This window comes from Scyliorhinus torazame, chromosome 2, assembly GCF_047496885.1.
Source record: "Scyliorhinus torazame isolate Kashiwa2021f chromosome 2, sScyTor2.1, whole genome shotgun sequence".
Lineage (NCBI taxonomy): Eukaryota > Metazoa > Chordata > Chondrichthyes > Carcharhiniformes > Scyliorhinidae > Scyliorhinus > Scyliorhinus torazame.
Window position 1 is genome coordinate 3836572 of NC_092708.1, and position 14507 is coordinate 3851078.

The 14507-nt window shown below is 50.8% G+C and overlaps 1 protein-coding gene across 1 annotated transcript in view; it reads left to right on the forward strand.

Annotated features, from left to right (window-relative positions):
- LOC140385688 (unconventional myosin-X-like) overlaps window positions 1-14507 on the forward strand; it is a 706039-nt gene that overhangs the window by 612078 nt on the left and 79454 nt on the right. The gene's annotated exons all lie outside the window — the stretch shown is intronic.

A 14507-nucleotide genomic window follows, 5' to 3' on the forward strand; every position in this document is an offset into this window, starting at 1 on the left:
CCTATTCCCTTCATAATTTTATATGTCTCAATAAGATCCCCCCGCATCCTTCTAAACTCCAACGAGTACAGTCCCAGTCTACTCAACCTCTCGTCATAATCTAATCCCCTCAACTCTGGGATCAACCTAGTGAATCTCCTCTGCACACCCTCCAGTGTCAATATGTCCTTTCTCAGGTAAGGAGACCAAAACTGAACACAATACTCCAGATGTGGCCTCACCAACACCTTATACAATTGCAGCATAACCTCACTAGTCTTGAACTCCATCCCTCTAGCAATGAAAGACAAAACTCGATGAGCCTTCTTAATCACCTGTTGCACCTGCACACCAACTTTTTGCGACTCGTGCACCAGCACACCCAGGTCCCTCTGCACAGCAGCATGTTTTAACATCTTACCGTTTAAATAATAATCCATTCTGCTGTTATTCCTCCCAAAATGGATAGCCTCACACTTGGCAACATTGAATTCCATCTGCCAGACCCTAGCCCATTCACCTAACCTATCCAAATCCTTCTGCAGACTTCCGGTATCCTCTGCACTTTTTGCTTTCCCACTCATCTTAGTGTCGTCTGCAAACTTTGACACATTGCACTTGGTCCCCAACTCCAAATCGTCTATGTAAATTGTGAACAACTGCGGGCCCAACACTGATCCTTGAGGGACCCCACTAGTTACAGGTTTCCAACCAGAGAAACACCCATTTATCCCCACTCTCTGCTTTGTTAGTTAACCAATCCTCTACCCATGCTACCACTTTACCCTCAATGCCATGCATCTTTAGTTTATGCAGCAACCTTTTGTGTGGCACCTTGTCAAAAGCTTTCTGGAAATCCAGATATACCACATCCATTGGCTCCCCGTTATCTACTGCACTGGTAACGTCCTCAAAAAATTCTGCCAAATTAGTCAGACACGACCTACCCTTTGTGAACCCATGCTGCGTCTGCCCAATGGGACAATTTCCCTCCAGGTGGCCCGCTATTTCCTCCTTAGATCCCAGCATTTTCCCTACAACCGAAGTTAAGCTTACCGGCCTGTAATTACCCGCTTTCTGCCGACCTCCGTTTTTAAACAGTGGTGTCACGTTTGCTACTTTCCAATCCTCTGGGACCACCCCAGAGTCTAGTGAATTTTGATAAATTATCACTAGTGTGTTTACAATTTCCCTAGCCATCTCTTTTAACACTCTGGGATGCATCCCATCAGGGCCAGGAGACTTGTCTACCTTTAGCCCCATTAGCTTGCCCAATACTGCCTCCTTAGTGATTACAATCATCTCAAGGTCCTCACCTATCATATCCTTATTCCTTATCTTTCATATCTTATCCTTATTACACACTCACACTCGCACTCACACACACACACTCACACACACACTCTCACACACACATTCACACACACACACACTCGCACACACACTCACACACACACACTCACTTACACACACACTCACACGCACACTCACACACACACACACTCACTTACACACACACACTCTCACTCACACATTCACACACACACACACTCTCACACACACACACACACTCACACACACTCACACACACACTCTCACACACACATTCACACACACACACTCGCACACACACTCACACACACACACTCACTTACACACACACACTCTCACTCACACACACTCACACACACACACACTCACACGCACACTCACACACACATTCACACACACACACACTCTCACACACACACACACACTCACACACACTCACACACACACTCTCACACACACATTCACACACACACACACACACTCGCACACACACTCACACACACACACACTCACTTACACACACACACTCTCACTCACACACTCTCACTCACACACACTCACACACACACACACTCACACACACACTCACACACACCCACCCACACACACACTCTCACACACACATTCACACACACACACACTCACACACACTCACACACACTCGCACACACTCTCACACACACTCACACACACACACACTCACTCACACACACACACTCTCACTCACACACACTGACACTCACACACTCACACACACTCACAGTCACACACACACTCACACACACTCACACTCACACACTCTCTCACACACGCACTCTCACACACACACTCTCACTCACACACCCTCACTCACACACACTCACTCACACACTCTCACTCACACACTCTCACTCACACACTCTCACTCACACATACTCTCACTCACACACTCTCATTCACACTCTCACTCACACACTCACCCACACACTCACACTCACACACACTCACACACTGCATATCCACACACACTCACACGCACACTCTCACACACACACAGACACACAGTCACACTCAGACATACACACTCACACTCACACGTACTCACTCTCACACTCAGACACATGCACACACACACACACTCACACTCAAACAAACACACTCCCGTGCACACACTCTCACACACATGCACACTGTCACACACGTGCACAATCTCTCACACACCCACTCACACTCACACACACACGCTCAACTCAGACACACATGCACAGCATATTCGCACACACACACAGACACACTCACACACACACACACTCGCACACACTCACACACACACACACACACTCACAAACGCACACGCACTCACACCCACACACTCACACTCAGACATACACACACACTCTCACACACGCACACTCTCACGCATGCACACTCTCACACACGTGCACACTCTCTCACACACAGACTCACACTCACACACACGCACACGCTCACACTCCGGCACACACACACAGCACATTCACACAGGGACACACACACGCACTCACACCCACACACACACTCAGACATACACACTCACACGCACTCACACTCAGGTACACACACACACACTCACACTCAGACACGCACACTCACACTCAGACATACACACTCACAAACGCACACACGCACGCACACTCACACACACGCACACTCTCACACACACGCCCACTCTCACACACGCACACTCTCACACACGCACACGCTCACACACGCACAGTCTCACACACGCACTCACACTCTCACACACACGCACAATATTGATCTGGATTACCCGGTTCTGCGGCTATGTCCGCAGGATCCTTCTGGTCTCGCAACCAGAAAGTCGGGGCCGCCCTCACACCGATGCCCCGTCCGGTCGGGGTGCTGGCAGCTGCGAAGCGTAAATCCCCCGGCTTTACCTACGGATACGGCTGGAGAATTGCCGGGTCCCTGGCTGGGCCTGTGCCGGGTGGGGGGTCTGCAGCGGCTGACCGGACAACATGGTGGCGGCCAAAACCTGCCCCCCTCGTCACCCCTGGATCACCCCCCCTCCCAGACCACCCACTTCCGCTGAAGCCCCCCCCCTGCCTGCGGAATGGCCGCCCCCGCCGAGTGTGGCGGTGCTGGACTCAGTCCGCAGCGAGGTCCCGGGACGGTGTGAGCACACGTGTCCCACGCTGCCGGGGACTCGGTCCCTGGAGTCTGAGGGGAGGGCCTCAGGGGGGGGCGTACTCCTCGGGTACGCTGTTTTTGAGGGGGGGTGTACTCCTCGGGTACGCTGTTTTTGAGGGGGGGCGTACTCCTCGGGTACGCTGTTTTTGAGGGGGGGCGTACTCCTCGGGTACGCTATTTTTGAGGGGGGGCGTACTCCTCGGGTACGCTGTTTTTGAGGGGGGGCGTACTCCTCGAGTACGCTGTTTTTGAGGGGGGGCGTACTCCTCGAGTACGCTGTTTTTGAGGGGGGGTGTACTCCTCGAGTACGCTGTTTTTGAGGGGGGGGCGTACTCCTCGGGTACGCTGTTTTTGAGGGGGGGCGTACTCCTCGGGTACGCTGTTTTTGAGGGGGGGCGTACTCCTCGGGTACGCTGTTTTTGAGGGGGGGGGCGTACTCCTCGGGTACGCTGTTTTTGAGGGGGGGCGTACTCCTCGGGTACGCTGTTTTTGAGGGGGGGGCGTACTCCTCGGGTACGCTGTTTTTGAGGGGGGGCGTACTCCTCGAGTACGCTGTTTTTGAGGGGGGGGCGTACTCCTCGAGTACGCTGTTTTTGAGGGGGGGCGTACTCCTCGGGTACGCTGTTTTTGAGGGGGGGCGTACTCCTCGGGTACGCTGTTTTTGAGGGGGGGGCGTACTCCTCGGGTACGCTGTTTTTGAGGGGGGGCGTACTCCTCGAGTACGCTGTTTTTGAGGGGGGGGCGTACTCCTCGAGTACGCTGTTTTTGAGGGGGGGTGTACTCCTCGAGTATGCTGTTTTTGAGGGGGGGGCGTACTCCTCGGGTACGCTGTTTTTGAGGGGGGGGTGTACTCCTCGAGTACGCTGTTTTTGAGGGGGGGGCGTACTCCTCGGGTACGCTGTTTTTGAGGGGGGGTGTACTCCTCGGGTACGCTGTTTTTGAGGGGGGGGCGTACTCCTCGGGTACGCTGTTTTTGAGGGGGGGTGTACTCCTCGAGTACGCTATTTTTGAGGGGGGGCGTACTCCTCGGGTACGCTGTTTTTGAGGGGGGGTGTACTCCTCGAGTACGCTGTTTTTGAGGGGGGGGGCGTACTCCTCGAGTACGCTGTTTTTGAGGGGGGGTGTACTCCTCGAGTACGCTGTTTTTGAGGGGGGGGCGTACTCCTCGGGTACGCTGTTTTTGAGGGGGGGCGTACTCCTTGAGTACGCTGTTTTTGAGGGGGGGGCGTACTCCTCGGGTACGCTGTTTTTGAGGGGGGGTGTACTCCTCGAGTACGCTATTTTTGAGGGGGGGCGTACTCCTCGGGTACGCTGTTTTTGAGGGGGGGGCGTACTCCTCGAGTACGCTGTTTTTCAGGGGGGGGCGTACTCCTCGGGTACGCTGTTTTTGAGGGGGGGCGTACTCCTCGAGTACGCTGTTTTTGAGGGGGGGCGTACTCCTCGGGTACGCTGTTTTTGAGGGGGGGGCGTACTCCTCGAGTACTCTGTTTTTGAGGGGGGGCGCTCGGGTACGCTGTTTTTGAGGTGGGAGCGTACTCCTCGAGTACGCTGTTTTTGAGGGGGGCGTACTCCTTGTGTACGCTGTTTTTGAGGGGGGGGCGTACTCCTCGAGTACGCTGTTTTTGAGGGGGGGGCGTACTCCTTGAGGACGCTGTTTTTGAGGGGGGGCGTACTCCTGGAGTACGCTATTTTTGAGGGGGGGCGTACTCCTCGAGTACTCTGTTTTTGAGGGGGGGCGTACTCCTCGAGTACGCTGTTTTTGAGGGGGGGACGTACTCCTTGAGTACGCTGTTTTTGAGGGGGGGCGTACTCCTGGAGTACGCGGTTTTTGAGGTGGGGCGTACTCCTCGGGTACGCTGTTTTTGAGGGGGGGGCGTACTCCTCGAGTACGCTGTTTTTGAGGTGGGAGCGTACTCCTCGAGTACGCTGTTTTTGAGGGGGGGCGTACTCCTTGAGTACGCTGTTTTTGAGGGGGGGCGTACTCCTCGAGTACGCAGTTTTTGAGGGGGGGGCGTGCTCCTCGAGTACGCTGTTTTTGAGGGGGGCGTGCTTCTCGAGTACGCTGTTTTTGAGGGGGGCGTACTCCTCGAGTACGCTGTTTTTGAGGGGGGGGCGTACTCCTCGAGTACGCTGTTTTTGAGGGGGGGGCGTACTCCTCGAGTACACTGTTTATGAGGGGGGGCGTACTCCTCGAGTACGCTGTTTATGAGGGGGGGCGTACTCCTCGAGTACGCAGTTTTTGAGGGGGGGGGGCGTGCTCCTCGAGTACGCTGTTTTTGAGGGGGGCGTGCTCCTCGAGTACGCTGTTTTTGAGGGGGGGCGTACTCCTCGAGTACGCTGTTTATGAGGGGGGGCGTACTCCTCGAGTACGCTGTTTATGAGGGGGGGGCGTGCTCCTCGAGTACGCTGTTTTTGAGGGGGGGGCGTACTCCTCGGGTACGCTGTTTTTGAGGGGGGGCGTACTCCTCGAGTACGCTGTTTATGAGGGGGGGCGTACTCCTCGGGTACGCTGTTTTTGAGGGGGGGGCGTACTCCTCGGGTACGCTGTTTTTGAGGGGGGGGCGTACTCCTCGAGTACGCTGTTTTTGAGGGGGGGGGGCGTACTCCTCGAGTACGCTGTTTTTGAGGGGGGCGTACTCCTCGGGTACGCTGTTTTTGAGGGGGGGGCGTACTCCTCGAGTACGCTGTTTTTGAGGGGGGGGCGTACTCCTCGGGTACGCTGTTTTTGAGGGGGGGGCGTACTCCTCGAGTACGCTGTTTTTGAGGGGGGGGCGTACTCCTCGAGTACGCTGTTTTTGAGGGGGGGCGTACTCCTCGGGTACGCTGTTTTTGAGGGGGGGGCGTACTCCTCGAGTACGCTGTTTTTGAGGGGGGGCGTTCTCCTTGGGTACGCTGTTTTTGAGGGGGGGCGTACTCCTCGAGTACGCTGTTTTTGAGGGGGGGGCGTACTCCTCGAGTACGCTGTTTTTGAGGGGGGGCGTACTCCTCGAGTACGCTGTTTTTGACGCGCCGCAGCATCTCCCTGCCCCAGATTCCGGCGTAAATAGGGATTCTCCGGCCGATCGCCGAAGGCGAGTCTTGTCTCCTGTCTGTTCAGTGTGAAATCGAGAAGATTATAATTCTGTGCCTGATTGAGGGATTGAGTATTGGGAAAGGTGGGCCCACTGAGGGACACCCACCTCTCTCGACCTTTTCTGACAAACCCCCACCCCCATGATCCCACCCTGTGTTCTTCCTCCTTCCATCATTCCTCTGTGTGATCCCAGAACACCATAAGACACAGGAGCAGAATTAGGCCACTCGGCCCATCGAGTCTGCTCCGCCATTCAATCATGGCTGATATTTTCTCATCCCCATTCTCCTGCCTTCTCCCCATAACCCCTGATCCCTTATTAATCAAGAACCTATCTATCTCTGTCTTAAAGACACTCAGTGATTTGGCCTCCACAGCCTTCTGCGGCAAAGAGTTCCACAGATTCACCACCCTCTGGCTGAAGAAATTCCTCCTCATCTCTGTTTTAAAGGATCGTCCCTTTAGTCTGAGATGGTGTCCTCTGCTTCTAGTTTTTCCTACAAGTGGAAACATCCTCTCCACATCCACTCCATCCAGGCCTCGCAGTATCCTGTAAGTTTCAATAAGATCCCCCCTCATCCTTCTAAACTCCAACGAGTACAGACCCAGAATTCTTAACCGTTCCTCTTCATTCCAAGGATCTTTCTTGTGAACCTCCTCTGGACCCTTTCCAAGTCCAGCACATCCTTCCTTAGATACGGGGATAAAACTGCTCACAATACTCCAAATGGGGTGTGACCAGAGCCTTATACAGCCTCCTGGTCTTGTATTCTAGCCCTCTCGACATGAATGCTAACATTGCATTTGCCTTCCTAACTGCCGACTGAACCTGCACGTTAACCTAAAGAGAATTGTGAACAAGGACTCCCAAGTCCCTTTGTGCTTCAGATTTCCGAAGCATTTCCCTATTTAGGAAATAGTCTATGCCTAAATTCCTCCTTCCAAAGTGCATAACCTCACACTTTTCCACATTGTATTTCATTTGCCACTTCATTGCCCACTCTCCTAGCTTGTCCAAGTCCTTCTGCAGCCCCCCTTGCTTCCTCAATACTACCTGTCCCTCTACAGATCTTTGTATCATCTGCAAACTTAGCAACAGTGCCTTCAGTACCTTCCTCCAGATCATTAATGTGTATTGTGAAAAGTTGTGGTCCCAGCACAGACCCCTGAGGCACACCACTAGTCACCGGCTGCCATCCTGAAAAAGACCCCTTTATCCCCACCCTCTGCCAGTCAGCCAATCCTCTATCCATGCCAGGATCTTACCCTGAACACCATGGGCTCTTAACTTATTTAACAGTCTCCTATGCGGCACCTTGTCAAAGGCCTTCTGGAAATCTAAATAAATCACGTCCACTGGTTCTCCTTTGTCTAACTTCCTTGTTACCTCCTCAAAGAACTCTAACAGATTTGTCAGACATGACCTCCCCTTGACGAAGCCGTGCTGACTCAGTCCTATTTTACCATGCACTTCCAAGTACTCCGCGATCTCATCTTTAATAACAGACTCTAAAATCTTACCAATGACCGAAGTCAGGCTAATCGGCCTATAATTTCCTATCTTCTCCCTCCCTTCTTAAACAGGGGTGCCACATTAGCCACTTTCCAGTCCTCTGGGACCCTTCCTGCCTCCAGTGATTCCTGAAAGATCACCAATAATGCCTCCACAATCTATAACTTTAAACTGAGGGGTAATAGATATAGGACAGAGGTCAGGGGTAGGTTCTTTACGCAAAGAGTGGTGAGGCCGTGGAATGCCCTACCTGCTACAGTAGTGAACTCGCCAACATTGAGGGCATTTAAAAGTTTATTGGATAAACATATGGATGATAGTGGCATAGTGTAGGTTAGATGGCTTTTGTTTCGGTGCAACATCGTGGGCCGAAGGGCCTGTACTGCGCTGTATCGTTCTATGTTCTATGTTCTATGTTCTAATCTCCTCAGCTATCTCTTTTAGAACCCTGGGGTGTAGTCCATCCGGTCCAGGTGACTTATCCACCTTCAGACCTTTCAGTTTCCCCAGAACCCTCTCCTTAGTAATGGTCACTGCACTCACCTCTGCCCCCTGGTTCTCCTGGAGCTCTGGCATCCCACTGTTGTCTTCCACCGTGAAGACTGATGCAAAGTAACTATTCAGTTTGTCTGCCATTTCTTTGATACCTATTATTACTGCTCCAGCCACATTTTCCAGTGGTCCAATGTCTGTTTTTGCCTCTCTCTTTCCTTTTATATATTGAAAACTGAAGGATAGGCAAGGGAATCTATGTGTGGACCAGAGGAAATGGGCGAGGTACTAAATGAATACTTTGCATCAGTATTCACCAAAGAGAAGAAATTGGTAGATGTTGAGTCTGGAGAAGGGTGTGTAGATAGCCTGGGTCACATTGAGATCCAAAAAGACGAGGTGTTGGGTGTCTTAAAAAATATTAAGGTGGATAAGTCCCCAGGGCCTGATGGGACCTACCCCAGAATACTGAAGGAGGCTGGAGAGGAAATTGCTGAGGCCTTGACAGAAATCTTTGGATCCTCACTGTCTTCAGGTGATGTCCCGGAGGACTGGAGAATAGCCAATGTTGTTCCTCTGTTTAAGAAGGGTAGCAAGGATAATCCAGGGAACTACAGGCCGGTGAGCCTTACTTCAGTGGTAGGGAAATTACTGGAGAGAATTCTTAGAGACAGGATCTACCCCCATTTGGAAGCAAATGGACGTATTAGTGAGAGGCAGCATGGTTTTGTGAAGGGGAGGTTGTGTCTCACTAACTTGATAGAGTTTTTCGAGGAGGTCACTAAGATGATTGATGCAGGTAGGGCAGTGGATGTTGTCTATATGGACTTCAGTAAGGCCTTTGACAAGGTCCCTCAAGGTAGACTAGTACAAAAGGTGAAGTCACACGGGATCAGGGGTGAGCTGGCAAGGTGGATACAGAACTGGCTAGGTCATAGAAGGCAGAGAGTAGCAATGGAAGGATGCTTTTCTAATTGGAGGGCTGTGACCAGTGGTGTTCCGCAGGTATCAGTGCTGGGACCTTTGCTGTTTGTAGTATATATAAATGATTTGGAGGAAAATGTAACTGGTCTGATTAGTAAGTTTGCAGACGCCACAAAGGTTGGTGGAATTGCGGATAGCGATGAGGACTGTCTGAGGATACAGCAGGATTTAGATTGTTTGGAGACTTGGGCGGAGAGATGGCAGATGGAGTTTAATCCGGACAAATGTGAGGTAATGCATTTTGGAAGGTCTAATGAAGGTAGGGAATATACAGTGAATGGTAGAACCCTCAAGAGTATTGAAAGTCAAAGAGATCTAGGAGTACAGGTCCACAGGTCACTGAAAGGGGCAACACAGGTGGAGAAGGTAGTCAAGAAGGCATACGGCATGCTTGCCTTCATTGGCCGGGGCATTGAGTATAAGAGTTGGCAAGTCATGTTGCAGCTGTATAGAACCTTAGTTAGGCCACACTTGGAGTATAGTGTTCAATTCTGGTCGCCACACTACCAGAAGGATGTGGAGGCTTTAGAGAGGGTGCAGAAGAGATTTACCAGAATGTTGCCTGGTATGGAGGGCATAAGCTATGAGGAGCGGTTGAATAAACTCGGTTTGTTCTCACTGGAACGAAGGAGGTTGAGGGGCGACCTGATAGAGGTCTACAAAATTATGAGGGGCATAGACAGAGTGGATAGTCAGAGGCTTTTCCCCAGGGTAGAGGGGTCAATTACTAGGGGGCAAGGGTTTAAGGTGAGAGGGGCAAGGTTTAGAGTAGATGTGCGAGGCAAGTTTTTTACGCAGAGGGTAGTGGGTGCCTGGAACTCACTACCGGAGGAGGTAGTGGAAGCAGGGACGATAGGGACATTTAAGGGGCATCTTGACAAATATATGAATAGGATGGGAATAGAGGGATACGGACCCAGGAAGTGTAGAAGATTGTAGTTTAGTCGGGCAGCATGGTCGGCACGGGCTTGGAGGGCCGAAGGGCCTGTTCCTGTGCTGTACATTTCTTTGTTCTTTGTTGTTCTTTCTATCTTCCTTTATATTACTAGCCAGCTTGCACTCGTACTTCATCTTCTCTCCCGTTATTGCTTTTTTAGTTGTCCTCTGCTCGCTTTTAAAGGCTTCCCAATCCTCTGGTTTCCCACTAATACTCGCCACTTTGTATCTATCTTTATCTTTTATGCTGTCCTTGACATCCCTCGTCAGCCATGGATGCCTCGTCCTCCCCTTAGCATGTTTCCTCCTCCTTGGGATGAATTTCTGTTGTGCGTCCCGAATAACCCCCAAAAACTCCTGCCATTGCTGTTCCACTGTATTCCCTGCGAGGCTCCTTTTCCACTCAACTCTGGCCAGCTCCTCCCTCATGTCTTTGCAGTTAGCCTTATTTAATTGTAATACCGTTACATCTGATTGCAGCTTCTCCCTCTCAAACTGCAGGGTAAATTCTATCATATTGTGGTCACTGCTCCCTAAGGGTCCCTTCACCTTAAGTTCCCTAATCAAGTCTGCCTCATTACACATCACCAGATCCAGAATTGCCTGTCCCCTAGTCGGCTCTGTCACAAGCTGCTCCAAAAAACCATCTCTTAGACATTCCACAAATTCCTTTTCTTGGGATCCACTACCAACCTGATTTTCCCAGTCCACCTGCATATTGAAGTCCCCCATGATTATTGTAATATTGCCTTTTTTCCACCTTTTCTATCTCCTGATTTATTTTCTGCCCCACATCCTGACTACTGCTGGGGGGCCTGTACATACCCCCCATCAGGGTCTTTTAACCTTTGCGATTCCTCAACTCTACCCACAGAGATTCTGTGCCTTCTGATCCTATATCGCTCCTTGCTATCGATTTAACTTCATTCCTTACTCACAATGCAACCCCGCCCCCTTTGCCCATCTGCCTGGCCTTTCGATAGGACACATATCCTTGGATATTTAGATCCCAGCCCTGATCCCCTTGCAGCCACGTCTCTGTGATGCCCACAACATCGTACCGGCCAATTTCAATGTGCGCAACAAGCTCATTTACCTTGTTCCGTATACTGCGCGCATTTAGGTACAACACCCTCAGTCCTGCATTGACCACCTCCCTTCTCACACTTGTCACCTTTTTTTGCTCTGCCTGAGGGTGATGTTATCCTTTTGTTTGGTTCTCTATTTCCCCTTCAGTTATTACACCTTCTAAGCTCACATTCTGTTCCCACCCCCCTGCCATACTAGTTTAAATCCTCACGAGTGAAGTTAGCAAACCTCCCAGCCAGGATATCAGTGTACCTCCAGTTTAGATGTAACCCATCCTTCTTGTACAGGTCCCACCTGCCCCGGAAGAGATCCCAATGGTCCAAAATCTGAAACCCTCCCTCCTACACCAGCTGTTTAGCCACGTGTTTCGCTGCTCTTTCCTCCTATTTCTAGCCTCACTGGCACGTGGCACAGGGAGTAATCCTGAGGTTACAACCCCAGAGGTCCTGCTTTTTAGCTTACTGCCTAACTCCCTGAACTCCTTCTGCAGGACCTCATCACTCTTCCTGCCTATGTCGTTAGTATCTATGTGTACTACGACCTCTGGCTGTTCACCGTCCCCCTTCAGGATGTCCTGTGTTCGTTCAGAGACATCCTTGACCCTGGCACCAGGGAGGCAACACACCACCCTGGAGTCTCTATCTGTGCCCCTTACTGTAGAGTCCCCTGTAACTAACGCTCTCCTGCACTTTGCCCTCTGTTGCTGAGCAGCAGAGCCAGTTGCGGTGCCTTTCTGATTTCTGTTGTTTTCCCCTGATAGGCCCAACAGTATCCAAAACGGTTCAGAGGGGGGCAGCCACAGGGGATTCCTGCACTGCCTGCCCTTTCTAGCAGTCACCCATCTGTCTGCCAGCACCGTGGGTGTGACCACATCTCTTTCACTCCTGTCTATGACCACCTCGGCCCTCTGGCACTGCCAGTCAATACACCCATCGGCCTCTGGATTGGGTGGCAGCTCTCAGTGGGTGGAGTTTCTGCCCCTGAGGTCCTTGATCCATAAAAAAGGCTCACTATTGGCCTGTCAAGTGCCTGTGTGGAACAAAATGTGATGGGGCTTCCTGAGAACAGGTGGTGTGGGCTTTCATAGAACTTGGAACATAGAAAATACAGCACAGAACAGGCCCTTCGGCCCACGATGTTGTGCCGAACTTTTGTCCTAGATTAATTTAAGAACAAATTAATCTACACTATATCATTCTACCGTAATCCATGTACCTATCCAATAGCTGCTTGAAGGTCCTGAATGTTTCCGACTCAACTACTTCCACAGGCAGTGCATTCCATGCCCCCACTACTCTCTGGGTAAAGAACCTACCTCTGATATCCCTCCTATATCTTCCACCTTTCACCTTAAATTTATGTCCCCTTGTAATGGTGTGTTCCACCCGGGGAAAAAGTCTCTGACTGTCTACTCTATCTATTCCCCTGATCATCTTATAAACCTCTATCAAGCCGCCCCTCATCCTTCTCCGTTCTAATGAGAAAAGGCCTAGCACCCTCAACCTTTCCTCGTAAGACCTACTCTCCATTCCAGGCAACATCCTGGTAAATCTCCTTTGCACCTTTTCCAAAGCTTCCACATCCTTCCTAAAATGAGGCGACCAGAACTGTACACAGTACTCCAAATGTGGCCTTACCAAAGTTTTGTACAGCTGCATCATCACCTCACGGCTCTTAAATTCAATCCCTCTGCTAATGAACGCGAGCACACCATAGGCCTTCTTCACAGCTCTATCCACTTGAGTGGCAACTTTCAAAGATCTATGAACATAGACCCCAAGATCTCTCTGCTCCTCCACATTGCCAAGAACTCTACCGTTAACCCTGTATTCCGCATTCATATTTGTCCTTCCAAAATGGACAACCTCACACTTTTCAGGGTTAAACTCCATCTGCCACTTCTCAGCCCAGCTCTGCATCCTATCTATGTCTCTTTGCAGCCGACAACAGCCCTCCTCACTATCCACAACTCCACCAATCTTCGTATCTTCTGCAAATTTACTGACCCGCTCTTCAACTCCCTCATCCAAGTCATTAATGAAAATCACAAACAGCAGAGGACCCAGAACTGATCCCTGCGGAATGCCACTGGTAACTGGGATCCAGGCTGAATATTTGCCATCCACCACCACTCTCTGACTTCTATCGGTTAGCCAGTTCGTTATCCAACTGGCCAAATTTCCCACTATCCCATGCCTCCTTACTTTCTGCATAAGCCTACCATGGGGAACCTTATCAAATGCCTTACTAAAATCCATGTACACTACATCCACTGCTTTACCTTCATCCACATGCTTGGTCACCTCCTCAAAGAATTCAATAAGACTTGTGAGGCAAGACCTACCCCTCACAAATCCGTGCTGACTATCCCGAATCAAGCAGTGTCTTTCCAGATGCTCAGAAATCCTATCCTTCAGTACCCTTTCCATTACTTTGCCTACCACCGAAGTAAGACTAACTGGCCTGTAATTCCCAGGGTTATCCCTATCCCATTTTTTGAACAGGGGCACGACATTCGCCACTCTCCAATCCCCTGGTACCACCCCTGTTGACAGTGAGGACGAAAAGATCATTGCCAACGGCTCTGCAATTTCATCTCTTGCTTCCCATAGAATCCTTGGATATATCCCGTCAGGCCCGGGGGACTTGTCTATCTTCAAGTTTTTCAAAATGCCCAACACATCTTCCTTCCTAACAAGTATTTCCTCGAGCTTACCAATCTGTTTCACACTGTCCTCTCCAACAATATCGCCCCTCTCATTTGTAAATACAGAAGGAAAGTACTCGTTCAAGACCTCTCCTATCTCTTCAGACTCAATACACAATCTCCCGCTACTGTCCTTGATCGGACCTACCCTCGCTCTAGTCATTCTCATATTTCTCACATATGTGTAAAAGGCCTTGGTGGTTTTCCTTGATCCTACCCGCCAAAGATTGTTC